At 53.7% G+C, this 25,146-nt stretch overlaps 1 protein-coding gene across 1 annotated transcript in view; it reads right to left on the reverse strand.

Annotated features, from left to right (window-relative positions):
* HIC1 (HIC ZBTB transcriptional repressor 1) overlaps positions 1–8,345 on the reverse strand; it is a 94,371-nt gene extending 86,026 nt beyond the window's left edge. Inside the window, exon 1 of the mRNA XM_061561989.1 lies at positions 7,012–8,345. The gene's annotated coding sequence lies outside the window, so the exon portion shown is untranslated. The remainder of the gene's footprint in view (positions 1–7,011) is intronic.
* Between the last annotated feature and the right edge of the window lie 16,801 nt (positions 8,346–25,146).

Genomic DNA, 25,146 nt, shown 5'->3' on the forward strand with positions numbered 1-25,146 from the left:
TAACACACACACACATAGCATTAACTAACACACACAGCATTAACACACACACACATAGCATTAATACACACACACACATAGCATTAATACACACACACATAGCATTAACTAACACACACACAGCATTAACTACACACACAGCATTAACACACACACAGCATTAACTAACACACACACAGCATTAACACGCACACACACACAGCGCTAAACATGATTACACAATATAAGAATATTGTTTTACTTTTTCTGGAAATTAAACACGTGTTAAGATGTTAAGAAACACAAAACTGAAAGCATTTTGCAAGGAACCACGTCTGCATTAACCACTCATAATTGTGAACACGCAAACAAAAACGCACGCTACATTTTGACACTGGCAAGAGGGGTGCCACGGTGATTACACATTTACACAAATATAACGAAACGTAACGCAAACATCGCAAAACGTGACGCGCATTTACTAAAGTTGGACAAGCGGCGACACCAACGTTATGGACGATTATCGCACAAACACAAACACGCGCATCGGACAGCACACAACGCAACTCGGGAAACACAACAACAGACAGCTCGTGAACACATCAGTCGATATAACACGGAAACACATTACAACAACAACAAACAACAATGCAATATTACGCTGTTAAATGTAAAAATAAAATGTTTACAACGCTCAAGGCACATCAACGCCGTCTGTACACCTCGATGCGAGCGCGTAGAGACGCACGGATTTAGTCATCAACACACGCGCACACATCACGTTACACACAGACACAAAGACACACGCGCACACGTGAATACACACAACACAACAACAACACAACAACACAACAACACACAAAGACACACGCGCACACGTGTATACACAACACAACAACACACAAAGACACACGCGCACACGTGTATACACAACACAACAACACACAACAACAACACACAAAGACACAGGCGCACACGTGAATACACACAATACAACAACACACAACACAACAACACACAAAGACACAGGCGCACACGTGAATACACACAACACAACAACACACAACAACACACAACACAACAACACACAAAGACACACGTGAATACACACAACACACAACAAAAACACAACAACACAACGACACACGCGAATACACACAACATAACAACACAACAACACACGAAGACGCACACGTGAATACACACAATACAACAACAACACACAAAGACACGCGCACAGTGAATACACACAACAACACAACACACAACAACACACAAAGACGCACAGATTCCCCCCTTATAACCTCAACAGACTGTTGGATGGGAAATTGCGCCTTGAACGCACACAACACGCGACACGCAACACGCAACATACAAACACGCGTGTCACGCACACCAACACACGTGTGACTGAGCACGTGTACCACACAAGACAAAGACACCACCACCACCGGTATAGCCTTCGACGGACTATTGGGGCAAGTGCTGTTAGCGAGTCGCTAGCACCCATTGAAGGCCGGCACGGCACACGTGGTGTGTGTGGTGTGGCCAGACCCCACGCCCGGCCGCCTTTGTCTCCCCGAAGGACGGTGTTTACGCGCCCCACACAACCTATTTCATGTCAAGTCAACACACACACACACACGTGTATAAGACTACATAAGTGTACACTGCACGGTCTTTACATGCGTGTTCAAAACCCTACACGCGTGTACATTTAATTATACACAGAGGCACAAAACGACAAATCACGCGCACACAATCATGTACACGCACACAGATATATACAGATTTGAACGCGTCTATTAGCACGTGGACAAAGCTATACATGCATGTACAACAACATATATACACACACACGAACATGCAGACCTCAAAGATTATACAATGAACACAACTACACACGCAACACTATATTTAATAAAAAATACACACACACACGTGTAGACTACACACACACGTGTCCAATACTGTGCACCGACATTTCACACGGTGCACGTACGTACAATTGTACATTTACAAACGTGTACACCGATACATGTCGACGTGCACACCACTAAATGCGCGTGCAGATGTGTAGAAGTGTGCAGATGTGTAGAAGTGTACAGATGTGTATACGTGTACACACGCGCACAGCACTACACGTGTGTAGATCTAAACATGCACAGCACTGCACAAGTATGCAGATCTAAACACACGTTTGCAGATCTAAACACACGTGCACATTACACACGTGTGCAGCACTCTATACACAGAGCGATGCACCCGTGTGCTGACCCAAACACACGTGCACATGACATACATGTACAGATCTAAAACACTCACACTCACTCGTGTGCAGCTCTAAACACACGCACAGCACTGCACCCGAGTGCAGATCTATAGACAGCAGCACTGCACACACGTGTGCAGGTCTACACGCGTGTGCAGATCTACACACGTGTGCAGATCTAGGCACACACGCACATGACACGCGTGTGCAGATCTACACGCCAAAACACGCGTGCAGGTCTACACACGTGTGCACTTCTTCTTGGTTCTTTCGGTAAAGTCACGTAGAATGGAAATAATAAAAGAAAAAAAGAAAACATAATAAAATAATTCTCACGACGTTTCGGCCACAACGCAAGCAGCCGTCCTCAGGTCTACACGCGTGTGCAGGTCTACACGCGTGTTCACGGCTGCGTGTTTAACGCAGGTGCGTGGCGCTGCACTGACGATACACTCCGATCCCCGCAGCGGGGAGGGTCTCACTGAGACTCCGTGAGGCTCAGAGCAGCTCAGCGAGGCTCTGGATTCAGTGGAAACACAAACGCGGCCTGGTGAGCCTCACCGTGGCTCTGGTGTGTGGTGTGTGGTGATGTGGGGCCTGGTATAATGTGTTGTGGTGCATGGTGCCGTGGTGTATGGTGTTGTAGTGTGAGTAGTGGTGTGGTGTGGAGTGTGCGATGCACAGTGTGATGTGTAGCGTACGGTAATGTAGGGTGCTGTGTGTGTGTGTGTAGTCTATGGTGGGTGGTGTGCTGTGTGTGTGTGTAGTCTATGGTGGGTGGTGTGCTGTGTGTGTGTGTAGTCTATGGTGGGTGGTGTGCTGTGTGTGTGTGTAGTCTATGGTGGGTTGTGTGCTGTGTGTGTGTGTAGTCTATGGTGGGTGATGTGCTGTGTGTGTTTGTAGTCTATGGTGGGTGGTGTGTTGTGTGTGTGTGTAGTCTATGGTGGGTGGTGTGCTGTGTGTGTGTGTGGAGTCTATGGTGGGTGGTGGGCTGTGTGTGTGTGTAGTCTGTGGTGGGTGGTGTGCTGTGTGTGTGTGTAATCTGTGGTGGGTGGTGTGCTGTGTGTGTGTAGTCTATGGTGGGTGGTGTGCTGTGTGTGTGTGTAGTCTATGGTGGGTGGTGTGCTGTGTGTGTGTATCGTCTATGGTGAGTGGTGTGCTGTGTGTGTGTAGTCTATGGTGGGTGGTGTGCTGTGTGTGTAGTCTATGGTGGGTGGTGTGGTGTGTGTGTGTGTAGTCTATGGTGGGTGGTGTGCTGTGTGTGTGTAGTCTATGGTGGGTGGTGTGCTGTGTGTGTGTAGTCTGTGGTGGGTGGTGTGCTGTGTGTTGTGTGTGTAGTCTATGGTGGGTGGTGTGCTGTGTGTGTGTGTAGTCTATGGTGGGTGGTGTGCTGTGTGTGTGTAGTCTATGGTGGGTGGTGTGCTGTGTGTGTGTAGGTCTATGGTGGGTTGGTGTGCTATGTGTGTGTGTAGTCGTGTGTGTAGTCTATGGTGGGTGGTGTGCTGTGTGTGTGTAGTCTATGGGGGGTGGTGTGCTGTGTGTGTGTGTAGTCTATGGTGGGTGGTGTGCTGTGTGTGTGTGTAGTCTGTGGTGGGTGGTGTGCTGTGTGTGTAGTCTGTGGTGGGTGGTGTGCTGTGTGTGTGTGTAGTCTATGGTGGGTGGTGTGCTGTGTGTGTGTGTAATCTATGGTGGGTGGTGTGCTGTGTGTGTGTGTGTGTAATCTATGGTGGGTGGTGTGCTGTGTGTGTGTGTAATCTATGGTGGGTGGTGTGCTGTGTGTGTAGTCTATGGTGGGTGGTGTGCTGTGTGTGTAGTCTGTGGTGGGACGTGGTTGGTGTGCTGTGTGTGTGTAGTCTATGGTGGTGTGCTGTGTGTGTGTGTATAGTCTGTGGTGGGTAGTGTGCTGTGTGTGTGATGCAGTGTACGTGGTGGTTAAGCACACCGCACAACGAACCCGGCGACCAGAGTTAAATTCATGCTCACGAACAATATCAGCGACGAATACCCGAACCGGTCCTGGGTGCGTAAAACATTGCCACTGGGGAGACAAAGGCGGTCGGGTGTGATGCTGGCCACCCACCAACCTCGCATGCTGTGCCAGGCCTTCATAGTTGCTGCTGCCCGCTAACAAGGCAATTGCACCAACGATCTGTTCATCTGATCTTTGTATTTGCTGTGTAGTGTGAATTGTGCAGTGTACATTGTGCAGTGTGTGCATAACGGCGTGGCGTGTATCGTACCTGGAGTGTGTCTACCACCGTATGCACTGGTGCTGTGTACCATGTGGACACTGTATGTGCTGTGTGTATACTCTATCCTGTGTGTATGTGCTTTGTGTGAACACGGCGTGTGCTTTGTGTATGTGTGTACTCTATCCGACGGGTATGATGTGTGTACTGTTCTACGTATGCGGTGTGTGTGCTCTGTCCTGAGTATGCGGTGTGTGTGCTCTGTCCTGAGTATGCTGTGTGTGTGTGGGCTCCGTGCTGTGTACACGACTTGTAACTCCTTCGGCTCCGGTACCTTGCTACGGACGAGTCGCTGGACCCCCTCTCCTCCTCTTCCTCCTCGTCGTACCCACGCGGCGCAGCTGATCAAAGTGCCCCCCCTGCCCAGCGTGGCGCGGCCGCGGGCGAACGGGCGAGCAAGCGCGACTTTTTTGTATAGTTTTAGTTTTACCACGGAGCCGACCTACAGCGGTCACCCGATTCGGACGGTACTGTGGGCCCCGCTCTGCACGCGGCCGCAGCGCCAATAAATAATAATAATGATGATGATTGTAGCGGTCTCACAGGGACCACAGTCCGGCGCCATGCCAGCCGGTGAGTGAGTGGGAGGGGAGCCGGAGGAGGAGGTTGGTGGTTGTGGTGGTGGTTATGGATGTGGTGGTGGTGGTGGAGGAAGAAGAGGGGGACGAGCCGTGTCTACGGTGAGAGCGGTGAGGATGAGAGGTGTACGGCCACCCCCTCTCCACCACGGGGAATCCCTCTGGGACCCCCCATCCCCGATATACACACACTGCCCCCTCTCTCTCCAGCCACTTCGCAACTTTATCACCCATCCCCCCCCCCCATGTCTCTTAACCCCCAAACACACGCACACGCGCGCGTGCGTATAATTTAATACGCGCGCACGCACGTGTCTAAGTCACACACAGATATAAACAAAGACAAAGGTTCCCCGTGTAGCCTTAACAGACTGATGGGGGGGGGGGGTGTTAGCGAGTAGTAGCAGCACCTTCGACTCAAGAGGGCTATACCTAATAAATTAAATTTGAATAATGAAGGTCGGCACGGCACACGAAGGCGGGTCGGTGATCAGCACCACGTCTCGACCGCCTTTGTCTCCCGAATAGTGGTGATGGTTTTTACGCCACCGCACCAGGTACTCATTTCAGGTTTGAGTCGCACATACACACACACACACTGTAACATACACACACTATAACATACACAACACGTTCAGACGTCAACGAGGCAATGATGTTGACGCCCGTAATGTGGCCTTAGAAGACTGTTGGGAACGCGTGGATCTTCTCGAGCACCTGCGAAGGCCGGAACAGAGGAGGGTGATTTGGCCAGAATCGAATTTGTCTCAACAGTCCCGATGTTCACACACCGCACCAGGCACCCGTTTAAGGCTGGGTCCACCTAAGATGATGTCCATGAACGGTTGAGATATCCACAACCGATGTTAGCCACGAAGGGAAATCGAAACCCATACGACACGGAGTTAGGACACACGCACACACTAACACCTGCCCTGCCACTCTTCACTAGATACACAAACTCATCACCGCTCAGCTCACAGCTCTCATCTCCAGCCTGAGACCTCATATTCCAACAACACCGACCTACAGTCTCAACCACCACCTGGATCCATCACCACAACCATCACTGGCACTATTACCACCATCACCATATAGCGCTGTCAATTACATTATCACGACCATCACTACCACCGTCAACAACATCACCGGGACTATCGCTACCACATCACTACATGTCACTGTCACCACCAACACCACCACCGCCACAATTTCTAGCACCGTAACAAAGAGCAAATCATCCATCGCCAGCATCATTACCAACTTGATCATCGCTATCACGCCCATTACCAGCACTGCCACTCCAAGTGCTCCACCATCCTCCCACCTATGTGACCCGTGCCACACCCCCTATGTGACCCGTGCCAACCCCCCACCTATGTGACCCGTGCCAAACCCCCTCCCCACCTATGTGACCCGTGCCACCCCCCCCACCTATGTGACCCGTGCCAACCCCCCACCTATGTGACCCGTGCCAACCCTCCCACCTATGTGACCCGTGTCACCCCCCCTATGTGACCCGTGCCACCCCCTTCCCACCTATGTGACCCGTGCCATCCCTCACACCTATGTGACCCGTGCCATCCCTCCCACCTATATGACCCGTGCCACCCCCCCTCCCCACCTATGTGACCCGTGCCACCCCCCCTTCCCACCTATGTGCCCCCCCCCCCCCCACCTATGTGACCCGTGCCACCGCCATTCCAAATTTAGCACCAAAACCCCAAAGGCAGCCAAACAACATTCTCTGTCCGTAGCCCATCTCACGGCCTCAGCTGCCCGGCACCACCACCACTACCAACCATCACCAACCACCACCAACCATCACCAACCACCAACCACCACCACCACAAACCACCAACAACCACCAACCACCAACAACCACCAACCACCACCAACCACCAACCACCACCGGGTTCACGGCAGGACTCACCACAGCTGGCGTCTCAGCGCTGACGTCAGCCCGCGCACACCACGCTCTTCCCCTCCTGCTGCTGTTGATGATGATGGAGGAGATGGTGGTGGTGTCTCTGTCGAGGCTCCCGGTCCCCCTCCTCTTCCTCCTCCTCCTCCTCGTCGCTGCTGCCGCCGCCGCCGCCGCTGCCCCTGCTGCTGCCCCTGCTGTTGTTGCCGATGCCCGCGGCCCCACGGCCCGTCCAGGTGGTGGCCCCCGCGCCTTGGAGCCGCTTCCTCCTCCGTCTCCGCCGCCGCCTCGCTCCGTGCGCCGCGTCTGCGCTCGTCCGCAGCGCCACTCGCATTTAAGCGCGGAGCCACGGAGCGGCAGCGGCGGCAGCGGCGACGTCCGCCGCGCATTGCCCGACTCCCACCCCGCGGCTCTCGAGCGCGGCTCCGCGCGGCTCCCTTTCGCTCGGCACCGCGGCTCGAACCCCGCTTGTGCTGGTCCGCCGCTTGCACCGATCGGCACCACGCGCGCTTGGCACCACGGCTCTCTTGCTGCACCACGGCTCACCCACACGCTCGGCACCACGGCTCTCTTGTTCGGCACCGCGGCTCAATCACACGCTTGGCACCACGGCTCTCTTGCTCGACACCGCGGCTCACCCACACGCTCGGCACCACGGCTCGCAACTCGCTCCAAGCAGCTTCGGAACAGGACCCCCCCCCCCCCCGAAGTGGCGCTCGCTCACCACTCACCCCACGCGCGCGCGCGGCAGCGAGAGGAGCGCGCAAAGGGGGAGCGCTCTCTCGCTCTCTCCCCTTCTCCCCCCTCTCTCTTCTCGCGTCTCCTCTGCACCTCCCCCCCCTCTTCTCGTCGTGCCGTCCCCGCTCTGCGTCGCCACCACCGCCGCCGCCGACGATACTCGCTGTGTGCCCGCGTGGATGATGATGGGGGGGGGGGGGGTGAGCGCGGCGTACGGCGCGCAAAGAGCGAGACCTCCTCCTCCGCGTTGTCGTTGTTTTTGTTGTTGGTTGGAGAGAGAGAGGGGGGGGATGGCGCACACAGCCTCCCCGTGGAATCCCCGCCGCCGCTGCCGCCGCTGCCGCCGCCGCTGCTGCTGCTGCTACTCCTCAGTGGAGCTGTGGCATAGCGCGGCGCTACCTGCTGCTGCTGCTGATGGTGCTGATGATGGTGCTGATGATGGTGCTGCTTCCTCGCGGATACCTGCTCGCAGCCCCGTCCTCCATTTTCTCTCTCGCCAGTGCGGGCAGAGCGGCGGGCGTCGCGGGGGGCGGACGGGGAGGCTCGAGGATGGGGATGGGGGGGTGCGAGCTGGAGGAGGAGGAGGCGGCTGCGAGGGTTGTGTGTGGCAGGGAGGGGAGGAGGGATGGAGGAGGGTGGGAGGGAGGGAGGGAGGGCGCGCGCGTGTGTGTGTGTGCTGGAGGTGGTGGAGAGGAGGGGGGAGGAGAGAGCGGAGGGGATGGGTTGGGTGAGAGAGGCAAGGAGGGAGGGGAGGGGAGGAACAATCGTCACTCGCTCTTTTCTCTCATCCATGTCGCTTGCCCTGCCCTCGCCTTGGCCCCACCCCCTTGACACACACACGCACGCACACGCGCGCACGCACGCACGCACTCCTCCTTACCCCTTGACTCACGCTATACGCACGTGCGCGGACACGCACGCGCTCGTCCGCGCGCGCGCGCACCTCGTCGTCTTACACGGACGACCGTGCACGGACACGCGCACACTCCTTGTCTCAAACGTGCACACGCTCATCACCCCTTGATTCACACACACACGCACTATTGCACACGCACGCACGCACACACTCATCACCCCTTCACTCACACACGCACGCACACACTCACTCTTGTACACGCACGCACACACTAACCCCTTGACGCACACACGCATGCACACACACACGCACTATTGTACACGCATGCACACTCATCACCCCTTGACTCACTCAAGCATGCACACACACGCACTATTGTACACGCATGCACACACTCATCACCCCTTGACTCACACACGCATGCACACACACACACGCACTATTGTACACGCATGCACACTCATCACCCCTTCACTCACACACGCATGCACACACGCACTCTTGTACACGCACACACACTCATCACCCCTTGACTCACACAAGCATGCACACACACACACGCACTATTGTACACGCATGCACACTCATCACCCCTTGACTCAAACACAAGCATGCACACACACGCACTATTGTACACGCATGCACACACTCATCACCCCTTGACTCACACACGCATGCACACACACGCACTATTGTACACGCATGCACACACTCATCACCCCTTGACTCACACACGCATGCACACACACGCACTATTGTACACGCATGCACACACTCATCACCCCTTGACTCACACACGCATGCACACACACGCACTATTGTACACGCATGCACACACTCATCACCCCTTGACGCACACACGCATGCACACACACGCACTATTGTACACGCATGCACACACTCATCACCCCTTGACTCACACACCCATGCACACACACGCACTATTGTACACGCATGCACACACTCATCACCCCTTGACTCACACACGCATGCACACACGCACTATTGTACACGCATGCACACACTCACCCCTTGACGCACACACGCATGCACACACACACGCACTATTGTATACGCACGCACACGCACTATTGTACACGCACGCACACACTCACCCCTTGACTCACACAAGCATGCACACACACACATGCACACACTCCTCACCCCTTGACGCACACAAGCATGCACACACACGTGGGCGCACACACTCCTAACGCCTTGACGCACACACGCACACACACGTGCGCGCACACACACACACAGTGGACTCGCGCGCTGTATAATCCAGTCCCGTGGGACACTTACCCGGTCTACGTGTACACTAAGAGACTCACAAACACAGTCTGCCGCCGACACACGCAGGCCGCTGTGCTCACGTGCGCGAGCACAAACACATCAAAGGTGGCACGGCCCGACGAGGAGGTTTACACACCGCACCGTGTGTTCATTTAGGGATCAGTCAACCTGTGGGAGAAAACAGGTTCAGAGAGCGTCACTGTTGTAAGGAGTGAACGGGAATCGAACTTTAGTGGGCCGGGTTCGTTGTGTAGTGCGATAACCACTACACTACCCCTTCACGTCCGCACACACACACACACGAATACACACGAACTCTCAATCTCACACACAGACACATCCAAACACGCAAATACGCAAAGGTGCCCATAGAGTGTTGGGACAAATTCTGTCAGCGAACACCAAAAAAGGCCGACACGACCCACGAGGGGGTGGGTGGCCAACACCCACTCCCCGCCGCCTTTGTCTCCCCAGTGCTGATGTTTGCACACCGCACCAGGTACTCGTTTAAGGCTGGCTCGACCTAGGTGAGGCCCAAGACCGGTTCAGAAATTAGCCACCTGACTGTGAGCGGGAATCGAACATTTCCGCACGCTGAAATACACGCGGTACAATGCACAATCACACGCAAGCACACACACACACTTCCACGCACGCGCACACACACACGCACACACGCACGCGCACACACGCCAACACACCGAACACGCACGCACTCACACACACACGCTCGCGCGCACACACCCACGCGCACACACACGCGCGCACACACACGTGCACACACACGTGCATATACACACGCGCGCACATACGCACGCGCACGCACACACGCACTCACACGCACACACACACGCGCATACACTCACACACACACGCGCACACCGGGACTCGCGGCGTCACGCACGTGGGGTGCGCGTGCCGTGTCATTGACCAAGGAACACACACAAACACGCACACACAAACACGCACACAAAGACAAAGATCCCCCGTGCAGCCTCAGCACGCTGTCGGGGCAAGTGCGAAGGCCGGCACGGAACACGAGGGAGGGTGGGGGGTGGGCGGCCAGCGCCACGCCCGACCGCCTTTGTTTCCCCAGTGTCGACGTTTTACACACCGCATCAGGTATACATTTGATGTCCGCCCAGGGAACGGTTCAGATATTCGTCAAGTGTTATTATAATTGGTCGTACACATACGCACACGCACGCAGGGACACACGCCCGTGTACACACACACACGCGCACACAGTGGATTCTCACCCACCACCACCACCACACACGCACACTGCTCGCTCCCTCGTTCCGCCCGGGGCCATGTGCTTGTGTGAGACGTGTGTGTATGTGTGAATGTGTGTGAGACTTGGGTTTTTCTGAGTGTGTGTGTATGTGTGAGTGTGTGTGACACTTGTGTGTATGTGTGAGTGTGTGTGAGACGTGTGTGTGTGTGTGAGACTTGTGTGTATGTGTGAGTGTGTGTGAGACTTGTGTATTTCTGAGTGTGTGTCAGTGTGTGTGAGACTTGTGTGTGTGAGACTTGTGTATTTCTGAGTGTGTGTGTATGTGTGTGTGTGAGACGTGTGTGTGTGATGTGTGTGTATGTGTGAGAGTGTGTGAGACTGTGTGTGTGTGAGACGTGTGTATTTCTGAGTGTGTGTGTGTATGTGTGAGTGTGTGTGAGACGTGTGTGTGTGTGATGTGTGTGTATGTGTGAGAGTGTGTGAGACTTGTGTATTTCTGAGTGTGTGGGTATGTGTGAGTGTGTGTGAGACTGTGTGTGTATGTGGCTGCGTTGGCTGGGTCATGTAGCCCGCATGCCCAGCCACCGCATGCCTAAACAGCTTTTGTTCGGCCGGATCGAGGGGGCTAAACGGGCGCGGCATGGGCTAGAGAAGAGATGGAGTGATGTGGTACAGGAGGACGTGGAGCTGAGTGGACTTGCCGATGACCGGTACCAGCGGTGTCAAGATCGGCCTCTGTGGAGGAGGCTCGTGAAGTACGCTACTACTGGGCAGTTGGAGGCAGTCGCCCTCCAACAACAACGGAGGGACGGAGGAGCGACGCTCACAACAACGAGCGGAGCGCCGGGTGGCTAGAGCACAGCAAGTTGGTACAGTCGGGGGCACAGGTGGTGCATCAGCCAGTCATCTCGGTCATCTCGGTCAGTCGACCCGTGGCACCTGCTGGGTCTGCCCCGTGACCTCCAGCCAGCGGGCGTTCGACACTTCACGTGGCCTCAATGTGCACTTTCCCTGGCACAAGCGTCGTGGTGACGTCACCGCCACTTAGTGGCGAATGGCGGTTGTTGTTGTTGTATGTGTGAGACTTGTGTATTTCTGAGTGTGTATGTGTGTGTGAGACGTGTGTGACATGTGTGTGTGTGAGATGTGTGTGTGTGAGACTTGTGTATTTCTGAGTGTGTGAGATGTGTGTGAGATGTGTGTGAGACGTGTGTGTGAGATGTGTGTGAGACGTGTGTGAGACGTGTGTGTGAGATGTGTGTGAGATGTGTGTGAGATGTGTGTGAGACGTGTGTGTGTGTGAGATGTGTGTGTGAGATGTGTGTGAGACGTGTGTGTGAGATGTGTATGTGTGTGAGATGTGTATGTGTGTGAGATGTGTGTGTGTGAGATGTGTGTGTGAGATGTGTGTGAGACGTGTGTGTGAGATGTGTGTGTGTGAGACTTGTGTGTGTGTGAGACTTGTGTGTGTGTGTGAGGCGTGTATGTGTGTGAGACGTGTGAGAGATGTGTGTGTGTGAGATGTGTGTGTGAGAGATGTGTGTGTGTATATACGGGGATTCCTGCTCACGACCGACATCAGTGACGATTATCTGAACCGTTCCTGGGCTTCCCCTAGGTTGACTCAGCCTCAAATGAGGACCTGGTGCGGTGGGATACAAAGACGGTCGGGCGTGGTGTGTTCTTCCGGCCTTCATTGGTGCTCGCTAACAGCACTTGCCCCAACAGTCTGCTTAGGCTATATGGGGGATCTTTGTATGTTTGTCGACTTAGTCTGTGTGGCTATTCGGGGGATCTTCGTTATTTAATATTTGGGTATCTACGATCATGCGTATATGCTTACGTGTATATGTCTGCATTGCAGAAGTGTAACATTGAATATGTAGGTCATTGTATTAGTTGTGTTTATTATGTATGCCTATATATTACGTATGTTTCTATTATATATATGTGTACGTGTTTATATTAAGATATGTGTAAATATGTATGTGTGTATATACAGTATCCTGTAATTATCACGATGTTTGTACATCTGTGTATGCATCAATGTTTACATGCGTGTATATATAAATATGGGTAGGTGTGCACATGTGACATCATGCATATGCGCACGTATCAATGTGTATATGCGTGTGTCCACGTGAATGTGTGTATGTATCAACATGTGTTTATATGTGCCCAAGTATGTATCATTTGTGTATATGTCTCAACACGTGTATACGTTGTGTATGCGGTACACGTGTGTATGGGGTACACGTGTGTATGGGGTACACGTGTGTGTGTGTGTATGCGTGCGGGTAGCGTGTCTTCGTGGACCAAGACTCAGTGACGATAATCTGAACCGGTCCCGGGCCTCCCCTAGGTCGACTCAGCCTCAAATGAATACCTGGCGTAAACATCGTCACTGGGGAGACAAAGGCGGTCGGGCGTGGTGCCGGCCACCCACCCACCCCCTTCATAGGTGCTCGCTAACAGCACTTGCCCCTACAGTCTGTTAAGGCTACACGGAGGGGGGGGCGTCTTTGTCTTTTGTGAGGATGGATAAGACGCAGTTTTTGTGTAAATCACGGTACAGCAACAGCTCCACGGCACACACACGCACACACACTTAATTATTCACACACTCACACTTGGACTATGTAGAGCAATAATCGCCTCCCTGCTGGCAGGAGAATGTCCCGGGTCACTCTTGCACATGAGCCGGAGGAGGAGGTGTGGGGGGGGAGGCGAGTTAGCGTTCAACAAAATCGACGTAAAAAAAACAACAACTCACAACTCGAACGTACGCACACGCACGGGCGTGTGAGTGTTTGAATGTTTGTGAGTGAGATGTGTCTTTGTGTCTTCGTGGTGGTGGCCACCCTCGTGTGCCGTGCCGGCCTTAATAGGTTCTCGCTAACAGCACTTTCCCCAACAGCCTGTTAAGAAGAGGCTATATGGGGAACCTTTGCGTATGTGCGAGTGTACATGAGTTGAGGTGGGGTAAGCGCACTTCGCTGCGAACCCGGCGACCCGAGTTCGATTTCCCGCTCACGACCGCCAACACTATTACCCCTAGGTCGACTCAGCCTCAAATGAGTATGACCTGGTGCGGTGTGTTTAAACATCGCCATCGGGGAAGACAAAGGCGGTCAGGCGTGGCGCTGACCAACCCCCCCCCCCCACTCCGTGTACCTACGTTCCATAGCTACTTAACTCGCTCACAAACAGCCCTTGCCCCGACATTCTGCTAAGGCTATACATGGGGCTGTGGGATCTTTGTCTTTGTCTGCGGCGCCGTGTGGCAGCAGTGGCGGGGTGACCCCAGTTCGCTCCGCTCCTCATCCTCCACGGATCCTGCGCCACACGCGGCGCGCCGTGGGGTTGGTGGGTGACGGGGGGAAGGGGCGGGTGGTGGTGGCGAAGGCGCGCTGCTGCTGCTGCTGCTGCTCCTGCTGCTGCTACTGCTGCTGCTCCTGCTCCTGCTGATACTGCTGCTGCTCCTGCTACTGCTGCTGCTGATACTGCTGCTGCTCCTGCTACTGCTCCTGCTACTGCTGATACTGCTGCTGCTCCTGCTACTGCTGATACTGCTGCTGCTGCTCCTGCTGCTGCTGATACTGCTGCTGCTCCTGCTACTGCTGCTGCTACTGCTGCTGGCGGGCTGCTGCTGCTACTGCTGCTGCTCTGCTGCTGCTGCTGCTCCTGCTACGCTGCTGCTACTGCTGCTGGCGGGCTGCTGCTGCTACTGCTGCTGCTCCTGCTGCTGCTGCTACTGCTGCTGCTGCTCCTGCTACTGCTGCTGCTACTGCTGCTGCTCCTGCTACTGCTGCTGCTGCTACGCTGCTGGCGGGCTGCTGCTGCTACTGCTGCTGCTGCTCCTGCTGCTACTGCTCCTGCTGCTTCTGCTACTGCTGCTGCTACTGCTGCTGCTGCTCCTGCTACTGCTGCTGCTCCTGCTGCTACTGCTACTGCTGCTTCTGCTACTGCTGCTGCTGCTACTGCTGCTCCTGCTACTGCTGCTACTGCTGCTGGCGGGCTGCTGCTGCTCCTACTACTGCTGCTGCTCCTGCTACTGCTGCTACTGAAGCTACTGCTGCTGGCAGGCTGCTGCTCCTGCTACTGCTGCTGCTGCTCCTCCTGCTGCTGCAGGCGGGCTGCTGCTGCTCTTACTACTGCTGCTGCTCCTGCTACTGAAGCTACTGCTGCTGGTGGGCTGCTGCTGCTCCTGCTGCTATTGCTGCTGCTGGCGGGCTGCTGCTCCTGCTGGCGGGCTACTGCTGCTGCTGGCGGGCTACTGCTGCTGCTGCTGCATAGGGAGCTGCTGCTGCTGCTGGCAGGCTGCTGCTACTGCTGCTGGCGGGCTACTGCTGCTGCTGGCGGGCTACTGCTGCTGCTCCTGCTGCTGCTGCATGGGGAGCTGCTGCTGCTGCATGGGAGGGGTGGATGCGCGCGGTGCCCCCTGCTGCAACTGTCAAGCTGCCCGCCCGCCATCTTACGGCCGTGCGACGCTTGCGTGTGCGCAAGCGTGGGGGTGGTGTTGTGTGTGCGTGTGTGGGGTTGTGTGTGTGGGGTTGTGTGTGTGTGTGGGGTTGTGTGTGTGTGGGGGGGGGTGGCGCGGTGGTGCAACGGTTAGCGCGCTGCGCTCAGAACTCTGGACCTCCCCTAGGTAGACTCGGCCTCAAACGAGTCCCCGATGCGGTGCGTAAACATCACCGCTGGGGGGATACAAAGGCCGCCCCGTCGTGTGCCGCTACCGGCCTTCGCAGGCGCTCCTCGCTCACGGCACCACTTGCCCCAAACAGCCGTGCGCCAAGGCTACCTGGGGGATCTTTGTCTTTGCACGCGTGAGTGCACGCGCACGTGTCGATGTCGCTGCTCGTGCGGTGACGTCACCCCGCTGCCCACCGCGACCTTTATTCCCGGCCTCAACTCCACGTGTGCACCGCACAAAGACAAAGATACCCCCCCCCCCGTGTAGCCTTAGCAGACTGTTGGGGCAAGTGCTGTTAGCGAGCGGCACCTACGAAGGCTGGCACGGCGCACGAGGGGGGTAGGTGGCCAGCACCACGCCCGAGCGCCTTTGTCTCCCCAGTGGTGATGTTTACACACCGAACCAGGTTACTCATTTGAGGCCGAGTAGACCTAGGGGAGGAGGAGGTCCGTGAATCGTCACCGGTGTTGGTGACGTGAGCAGGGTGGGTGGCCGGCACAACGCCCGAGCGCCTTTGTCTCCCCAGTGGTGATGTTTACACACCGAACCAGGTTACTCATTTGAGGCCGAGTAGACCTAGGGGAGGAGGAGGTCCGTGAATCGTCACCGGTGTTGGTGACGTGAGCAGGGTGGGTGGCCGGCACAACGCCCGAGCGCCTTTCTCTCCCCAGTGGTGATGTTTACACACCGAACCAGGTTACTCATTTGAGGCCGAGTAGACCTAGGGGAGGAGATCCGTGAATCGTCACCGGTGTTGGTGACGTGAGCAGGGTGGGTGGCCGGCACAACGCCCGGCCACCTTTGTCTCCCCGGTGGCGATATTTACACACCGAACCAGGTTACTCATTTGAGGCTGGGTCAGATAAAATCGTCACCGGTGTTGGCCGCGAGCGGGAATCGAACCTGGGTCCGCCAGGTTCGTAAGCGCGGCGGCGCTCCGACCCGCTCCCACTTGCCGGTCCCCACGGCACGAAGACGCACAAAGCGCACACTGGGCGCGCGCAAACCTCAATGCGCGCGCACGTGCATGGCATTGCTAATACGGCTCGGTGAAATAGTTGTGAGAATTGGCCATTTATATGCGCACTCGGGGCTGGCGTTTCGTCGAGGAGCTGTGTTTATCGTGGCACTGAAAAGCTGCGTTCCAATCTGGGGTTTTTGTTTTGTTTTTTAGGGTTCTCGAAAGTGGAGAGAGTGAGTTGATCGGTCTTGGGCAGGTCACCAAGTGACCGAACCAAAACATTATAACCTTTCATACTTAATTTGGAGCTTTCGTGACTGCAGGAATTTACTCTTTGGTTCTTTCGGTAAAGTCACGTATAAAGAGAAAATAATAAACCTTCTAAAAAAATAATAAATGTATAACCTTTGCCGTCAAAACTTACGGTATTTCAGTTATTGAAAATTAACGATGTCGCTATTGCTTGATACAGTACGTGAAGAACACTTTTCGTTGTCCATGAGATGCCTCTTGAAGTGAGATCAAGAAGTAGTTTTGTGACACCATCAGTATCTTCCGGGGAGATGGGTGGGACACGGTGGGGCGATTTTGTAACCCAAACTGGTGGTAGATGGGTGGGTGGTGGTGGTGCTGGTAGTGGGTGCCACCGCTCGCCGCTTTGCTGCATCGAATTCCCCAACCGGGAATTCGTTTTGGACCCCTCTGGGTAGCACGCGCGCACACGCGCCGCCACCACCGTCAGCTCGATCTGAAAAATCTCTGGCAGGAAAAATACGCGGGAGACTTGGACGCGCGCGCCCCCTGCTGATGCACAGAGAGGTTGTGGATCGTGGTGGTGGTGGTTGGGGGGGGGTCGTGCACTGTCGGTGTCTCTCTCCGGCAGCTGGGACACAGCTGGGACGCGAATGGCCGTTAAACATGATTTTTTGCCACCGCCGCCACTGCTGTAGTCTGCTGTTTGTGTGCCGTCTGTGGGTTCCGTACTCGCAGAGCGAGAGCAAGCAGGAGTGGGAAGGAGCTGATGCTTCTGATGATGATGCACAGATATTGGATTATTTTTCTCTCCAACAACTCCTCTTGTAAAGAAAATATCTGGCGGAGGCTGCGATGGCACGGGGTACACACAAGTAACAGAAGAAGAAAACTAAACCTCAATACATTTCATACAAAAAAATTGTACAGGAGATGGTTCGAGTAATGATGTGGAACTTGTTGAACGTATAGTAATATGCTTTTACCCTTTCAACTGGTACAAAAACGGACACCTTTATACAAGGCATCATGTTTGCAATAACCACAACACAAGCAGTCAAAATGCAAACAAAAAGAAACAACTCTGATAATGATAATGATATGCACTGTCCTTAAAGTTGATTGGTCCACACCCGAGACAGCTTTTCTTAGAGCCTAGTCTCCATTGGTGTTGGATCAGATGACGCCAAAAGGCGTACAACTCAAAGACAGCGCACTATCAGAGTATTGAGAGCTCGGGGTAAGCATTTACACTATGAGACATCTCCTTTACCAGTGGCAAAATATAGTAATAGGTTTTTACCCTTTCAACTGGTACAAAAACTGACACCTTTATACAAGGCATCATGTTTGCAATAACCACAACACAAGCAGTCAAAATGCAAACAAAAAGAAACAACTCTGATAATGATAATGATATGCATTGTCCTTGAAGTTGATGAACGTATTTCGCACCGTACGTAGCCAGCCGTGCTAAGATTGGAGGTGGGACCAATCTTCATAGTCCCCAGGGCCCTTCGCGGTGTCGAGTGCAGTCTAACGGTGCACCGGCCTGTAGAGTTGAATGATCACAACTTGTGAAACTGGACATTGAGACGACGTTGGGATCGGTGAATAGTGGCAACCGTGCTATCGCAGACAAAGAGTTTACGGCAACGATGGAGAAGTGGGGGTTCTTAGTCACTCGGCGAGTTTGAGAGTTCAAAAGTGCATCAGGCAGAATTCCCAGCCGATGCTTCTTCTGCTTTTTCCACGCGTTTGTCCCACTCATGTGATGTGTTCCGCTGTCCTCGCCAATCTTTTACACGCTGCCCTGCAGTGCCGGATTATCCTAGCAGCAAAAGTAGCTACATATCTTGATTTGAAGCTTTCGTGACTGCATGAATCCATACTCTTTGGTTCTTTCGGTAAAGTCACGTCGGTATAAAATACAATAATTTAGCTAACATATGCTACGGGCCCCGCACTTTCAAGGGCCCCGCGCTAAACGCTTTCAAGCTATCAATTCCGGTCAGTGATTTTGCACTTGCTCTCTTACTATAGTACTATACTGCCTTCAACTTTTCTGAACTATTGGGTGTTTAAGATTAGCGATTTGTCGTATCATCTGGCTGTATAGCAAATAAAATATACAATTGACTATGCAAGTAAAAAATGTGTCATTTTAATATATATTGTTTTATAGGGCCCCTTTATAACATATGCTACAGGCCCCGCACTAGCTTAATCCGGCACTGCTGCCCTGTTCTGCCCCATCTCTCTTACCGCTCCTCGGGCCACCACGGTCCAATCGCACCACATCGCCCCCCACCACCTCCCCCACCTCCCTCACCTCGTCTTCTGCCTTCCTCTTGATCTCTTTCCTTCCACTTGCATCACTTGCACCAATTTTCCTGCTTTCTCTCCACATGACCGAACGACATTAGCCTTTTCGCTCTCGTCTTCCCAGCCTATACGAAGGCTCTCAAAGCACCACAAGTTACAGATTATATTATTCAAGTACATCCTCCAAAAACAGCTCGCGTTCTCTTTATGAAGGCGCAGATTGAATGTGATGAGAAATTACCAAAACTACAACATGAGCTCATCGTAACAGATGACGCAGATGCCAACGTATAGGTAACAGGTGCAGCGGCGAGAAGGTGAGCGGCGAGTTTGGCATCGGAATGAGGAATGAGAGAGGTGAGCAATCTACTCGAGTTCACAGCCATCAAAGGCATGGAAATCGTGAAGACTTAAAAAAAAGATAAAATCTAGGAAACTGATGTGAGAGGCCGAATGGTCAAACTCAGAGTAAGATTGATTTGACCCTGTATACACATGCGTGTGTAACTAAGATGTGCACTATATATAAACCAAACTATGTTTTATTTGACCGGGCAAGGCCCACTGAGTTATATAGTTTTTTTTCAGAAGCGACCTGGCCACAAATGATAGCTCAACGAAGTTGCTTATCACGTGGAAATGTATAGGGGACAAATACTCTAAACGCGTGATGGTGATTCTAAATGTGGAGGGAAAACCCCGTGGACCCGGAGAAAAATCCACGCGACCACGGGGAGAGAGAGACACATTTAAACTCCAAATATACAGGCATCGTCAGGGTCGGGATCGGGATCGAACCCACGACCTCCTCCAACACATTCCTGCGGAGGGAGCTGTAGGAACATTGGGTTGCTCGGTCAATGGCCAGGGTCAACGGCGGCGTGGTGTATTCCGCAAATATGCCAGACTGTGAGGGCGGGCATAAGCCGGCGTGAGTAGGTTAAACGTTGAGTTTTATAAGGGCACCAAGCGTGACCAGCCCCTCCCCACCCAGCCCCACCCCTCCCACCCCCCACCCAGCCCCACCCTCCCCACCCAGCCCCTCCCCACCCTCCCCTCCCCACCCAGCCCCTCCCTGCACGACGGACACAATAATCCCCTGTGGGCTGGTGTAACCAGGAGGTTCCTACCAGTATAACAGTCGAGAGAGTTAATATCTCGTCACCGCGGTACCCTGTACAGTCGCAAAGTATCCATTAAATATATCCAAGCAGCTTTTTGGGCCCTTACTGCTGAAATAAAATCTATCTGATTTCGTCTGACAAATCCCAACTTTTTAGAGACGTCTTTCGCATCGATTATAATATTGCTCAAACATACACGAATGTTAAATTTAAAAAAGTAACGAAAAATACATCCTCGAAGCAAAAGCTGGCTTGGGCAAGAGTATAGAATGATAGCGGAATGACAACATGAAGTTACTGAAACATTAAACAAGATGTGGGGGTGACTATTGTACCAATCAGTAAAAAGACGTGGATATGTACGAGTCAAATCAAATTGGATGGCGACCTATCATGGCAGCGTAACCAAGGACCCGTGTGAAACGATTTGAATTCATGCCGATTTGCTACACCGGGCTGGTGATGGACAGTGTTCCGTATTGTCCAGATAGGACTTCTCCTACAGAGTTGCTGTGCCCCCCCCCCACCCCCCGTATGTCCTTGAACGCTGGCAAATGTGGCATGTTCTTTAAAATTTACACTCGGGTTATTGACGTCCTGACGGCCGGTTTCAGGTATACGTGATGTTGGCTAGGGCCCTGTCCTACGAGTATATATATTTTTTAAACCCCATCCATTCTGATTGACAGAAGATGTTGGACAAATATAGATTGTGTTGCAATTCCGCGAGAGGCCGTTTCTCAGCTCAGCCTCAACGTCATTCGCGTTGCGCTGGCGCGAACGCGGAACCCCGGCAGCGTCCAGCGGTGGTGGCATCAATTCATCGGCGCTGCGCGACCCGTTCAAGTGAACAGCAGGGGGAGGCAAGGGGGGTCGTGTTCAAAATTGTTGCCTGCGCAGGGCCATCATTCCTTCAAGAGGCTCATCGGATACAATTGCGAAGGGCTGCCCAGATGCAGGTCCGTCGAGTTCACGCCACGTGTGTGTGTGTTTGTTCAACGAAGCGAGAGCCCTGAATGTTGGGGACTGGGGTGGCGGAGTACAACACCAATTTCCGATGTGCTCGCGCACGGAGGACGAGGAGTGTTTTTTGCGAAATTTCTGGACTCAATGTGCGGGTAGTGGTCGGTTGTTTGAGATGATTAAATGAACGCAAATGAAATGTCAAACACGTGATTGCGTCCTTCTCGCTGAAAAGGTATAACGAAACATGTCGCGCGATGTATTCTGTCGGAGTTGCAGCCCTCCAAGGTTCGGTGACAGTCACGAGATTGTTTCTGAACATGGAAACAAATTGTTGGAACGACTGCAGTGACCGCGCAGTGGCCGATACGGCAATGATGCCACAGTGGCTGATGCCACAGTGATTCCACAGTGGCTGATACCAAAGTGATTCCACAGTGGTTTGAAATCACAGTGGCTGATACCAACGTGATTCCACAGTGGCTGATGCCATCGTGAATTCACCGTGGCTGATACCAAAGTGATTCCACAGTGGCTGATGCCACAGTGAATTCACAGCGGCTGATGCCATAGTTAATTCACAATGGCTGATCACACATTCATACCACAGTGACACCACAGTGGCTGATATCACAGTGAATTCACAGCGGCTGAGACCACAGTGACTGATGCCACACTGACACCAACAGTGGTTGATACCGCAGTGAAACTACAGTGTAAATGTAAATCAAGGTCATCCTTTATTATCATCACACAAACCTACAGGCAGCCATGCCCCCCCTCCCCTCTTCACCTCTCTCCCCGCCTCCCCCTTTGTACCCCCCCCGCCCCCGCCTGCTCGGCTCCCACTAATCCTATACGCCACCACCCCCTCCCTCTCACACCCCCTCCACCCTATCCCCAATCCCCCAGCCCTATCTGAGGGGTGAGATGAGAGGCACGGGGGAGGGGAGGGGGGTGTGAGTAGGAGGGGGACGGTGGGGCTATCCCCCCCCCCAGTGGGGAGCGGTGGTGTAGTGGTCAGCGCGCTGCGCTCGGGACCCGGCAATCACCGTTCGATTCTTGCTCACGTCATCAACAACGGTGACGATTCAAGGACCTCCTCCCCTAGGTCTACTCGGCCTCAAATGAGTAACCCGGTGCGGTGTGTAAACATCGCCACTGGGGAGACAAAGGCGCTCGGGCGTGGTGCTGGCCACCCACCCCCCCTCGTGTGCCGTGCCGGTCTTCATAGGTGCTCCTCGCTCACAGCACTTGCCCCTACGGTGTGTTAAGGCTTTATGGGGGGGGGATCTTTGTCTTTGTTATTATACCCCCCCCCCCTCATTCGCCTCCCCGTCGTGTGCTTGCCCACTCGACACGTGCACACAGCCGTAAGTGGCTGTGGCGTCACCACGGCGCCTGTGCCAGGCTAGGTGCACGTTGAGGCCACATGAAGTGTCGAGCGACCGCCGGCAGGAGGTCACGGGGCAGACCCAGCAGGTGCCACGGGTCGACTGACTGAGATGCGTGGCCGATGCACCACCCGCGCCCCCCTACTGCGCCAACTTGCTGCGTTTTAGCCGCCCGGCGCTCCGCTCGTGAAAAAAAATATGGTATGCACATAAAGACAAAGATCCCCCGTGTAGCCTGCACAGACTGTTGGGGCAAGTGCTGTTAGCGAGCACCTTTGAAGGGCGGCACGGCACACGAGGGGGTGGGTGGCCAGCACCACACCCGGCCGCCTTTGTCCCCCGAGTGGCGATGTTTACACACTGCACCAGATACTCATTTGAGGCTGAGTCGACCTCGGGGAGGCCCGGGATCGGTTCAGATAAAATCGTCACTGGTGTTGGCCGTGAGCGGGAATCGAACCCGTGCTGCCGGGTTCATAGCGCAGCGCGCTAACCACTACACCACCGTTCCCCACAGCCACACACAGCCACACACACAGCCACACACACAGACACACACACACAGACACACACACACAGACACACACACAGATACACACACAGACACACACAGTCACACACACAGCCACACACACAGACACACACACAGACACACACACAGCCACACACACAGACACACACACTCACACACACACAGCCACACACACAGCCACACACACAGACAGACACATACTGACACACACACAGCCACACACACAGATACACACAGACACACACACTCACACACACAGCCACACACACAGCCACACACACAGACACACACACACAGACACACACACACAGACACACACACACAGATACACACACAGACACACACACTCACACACACAGCCACACACACAGACACACACACAGACACACACACAGCCACACACACAGACACACACACTCACACACACACAGCCACACACACAGCCACACACACAGCCACACACACAGACAGACACACACAGACACACACACAGATACACACAGACACACACACTCACACACACAGCCACACACACAGCCACACACACAGACACACACACTCACACACACAGATACACACAGACACACACTCACACACACACAGCCACACACACAGATACACACACAGACACACACACACACAGCCACACACACAGCCACACACACAGACAGACACACACTCACACACACACAGCCACACACACAGATACACACAGACACACACACTCACACACACAGCCACACACACAGCCACACACACAGACACACACACAGACACACAGACACACACACAGCCACACACACAGACACACACTCACACACACACACTCACACACACACAGCCACACACACAGATACACACAGACACACACACTCACACACACAGATACACACAGCCACACACACAGCCACACACACAGACAGACACACACTCACACACACACAGCCACACACACAGATACACACAGACACACACACACAGCCACACACACAGATCCTCCCGACGGCTGAGACGAGAAGTTCCGTCTGTCAGTGGCCACCGATGGAGAGGGCCGGCAAGGCGCACGCAGGGAGGTGACGTGGCAGGCACGACTCCCGGACGCCTTTGTCTCCCCCGCAGTGCTGACGTGTACACGTCCCTCTTCTGCTGTCCAACGCCCTTACAGACGCCGCTTGGTCCATAGCAGCAGCAGCAGCACCGTTTGGCGATCATCACCGTCATCATCCTCACCATCATCATCATATCCCATATGTGGCCGATGTTTCGTCTCCACTCGGATAGGGCCTCCTCCTCCTCAGGACCGTCTATGGGCGGGGGAGGGGGGGGGCCCAGGGTTTAATCCGAAACGCGCCCCCTACCCCCCCTCCCCCCCAAAGCGCGGGGCCCGGGACGGTCACCTCGATTCGCCGTATCCTCGGGACGGTTCTGCACTCTAAAAAATAATTCCGTAAATTTACAGTAACTTTTCTGGCAGAAAGTTGCCAGTGAATTTAACCGTAATTATACGGAAGATTAAATCCCATTTTTTGCAGAAATATGTACATAAATTTACAGTAATTACTATATTTTCACATAATACCATCCGTGTTTTTTTACAGTAATTTTTCCGTAAAAACACAGTTGTATTCAGTAAAAAAAATATCCCATGACTGTAAAAAAAATGGGATCTGTAAATTAACAGTAACTTTTCTGGCAGAAAGTTACCAGTAACATTTTCTGTAATTTTACCGAATTTTTTTATTGTGTTATCTTACTGTCAATTTCTATATTTTT

The sequence above is a fragment of the Lethenteron reissneri genome, chromosome 28, assembly GCF_015708825.2.
Source record: "Lethenteron reissneri isolate LAM-NWPU_2019-01 chromosome 28, ASM1570882v1, whole genome shotgun sequence".
Lineage (NCBI taxonomy): Eukaryota > Metazoa > Chordata > Hyperoartia > Petromyzontiformes > Petromyzontidae > Lethenteron > Lethenteron reissneri.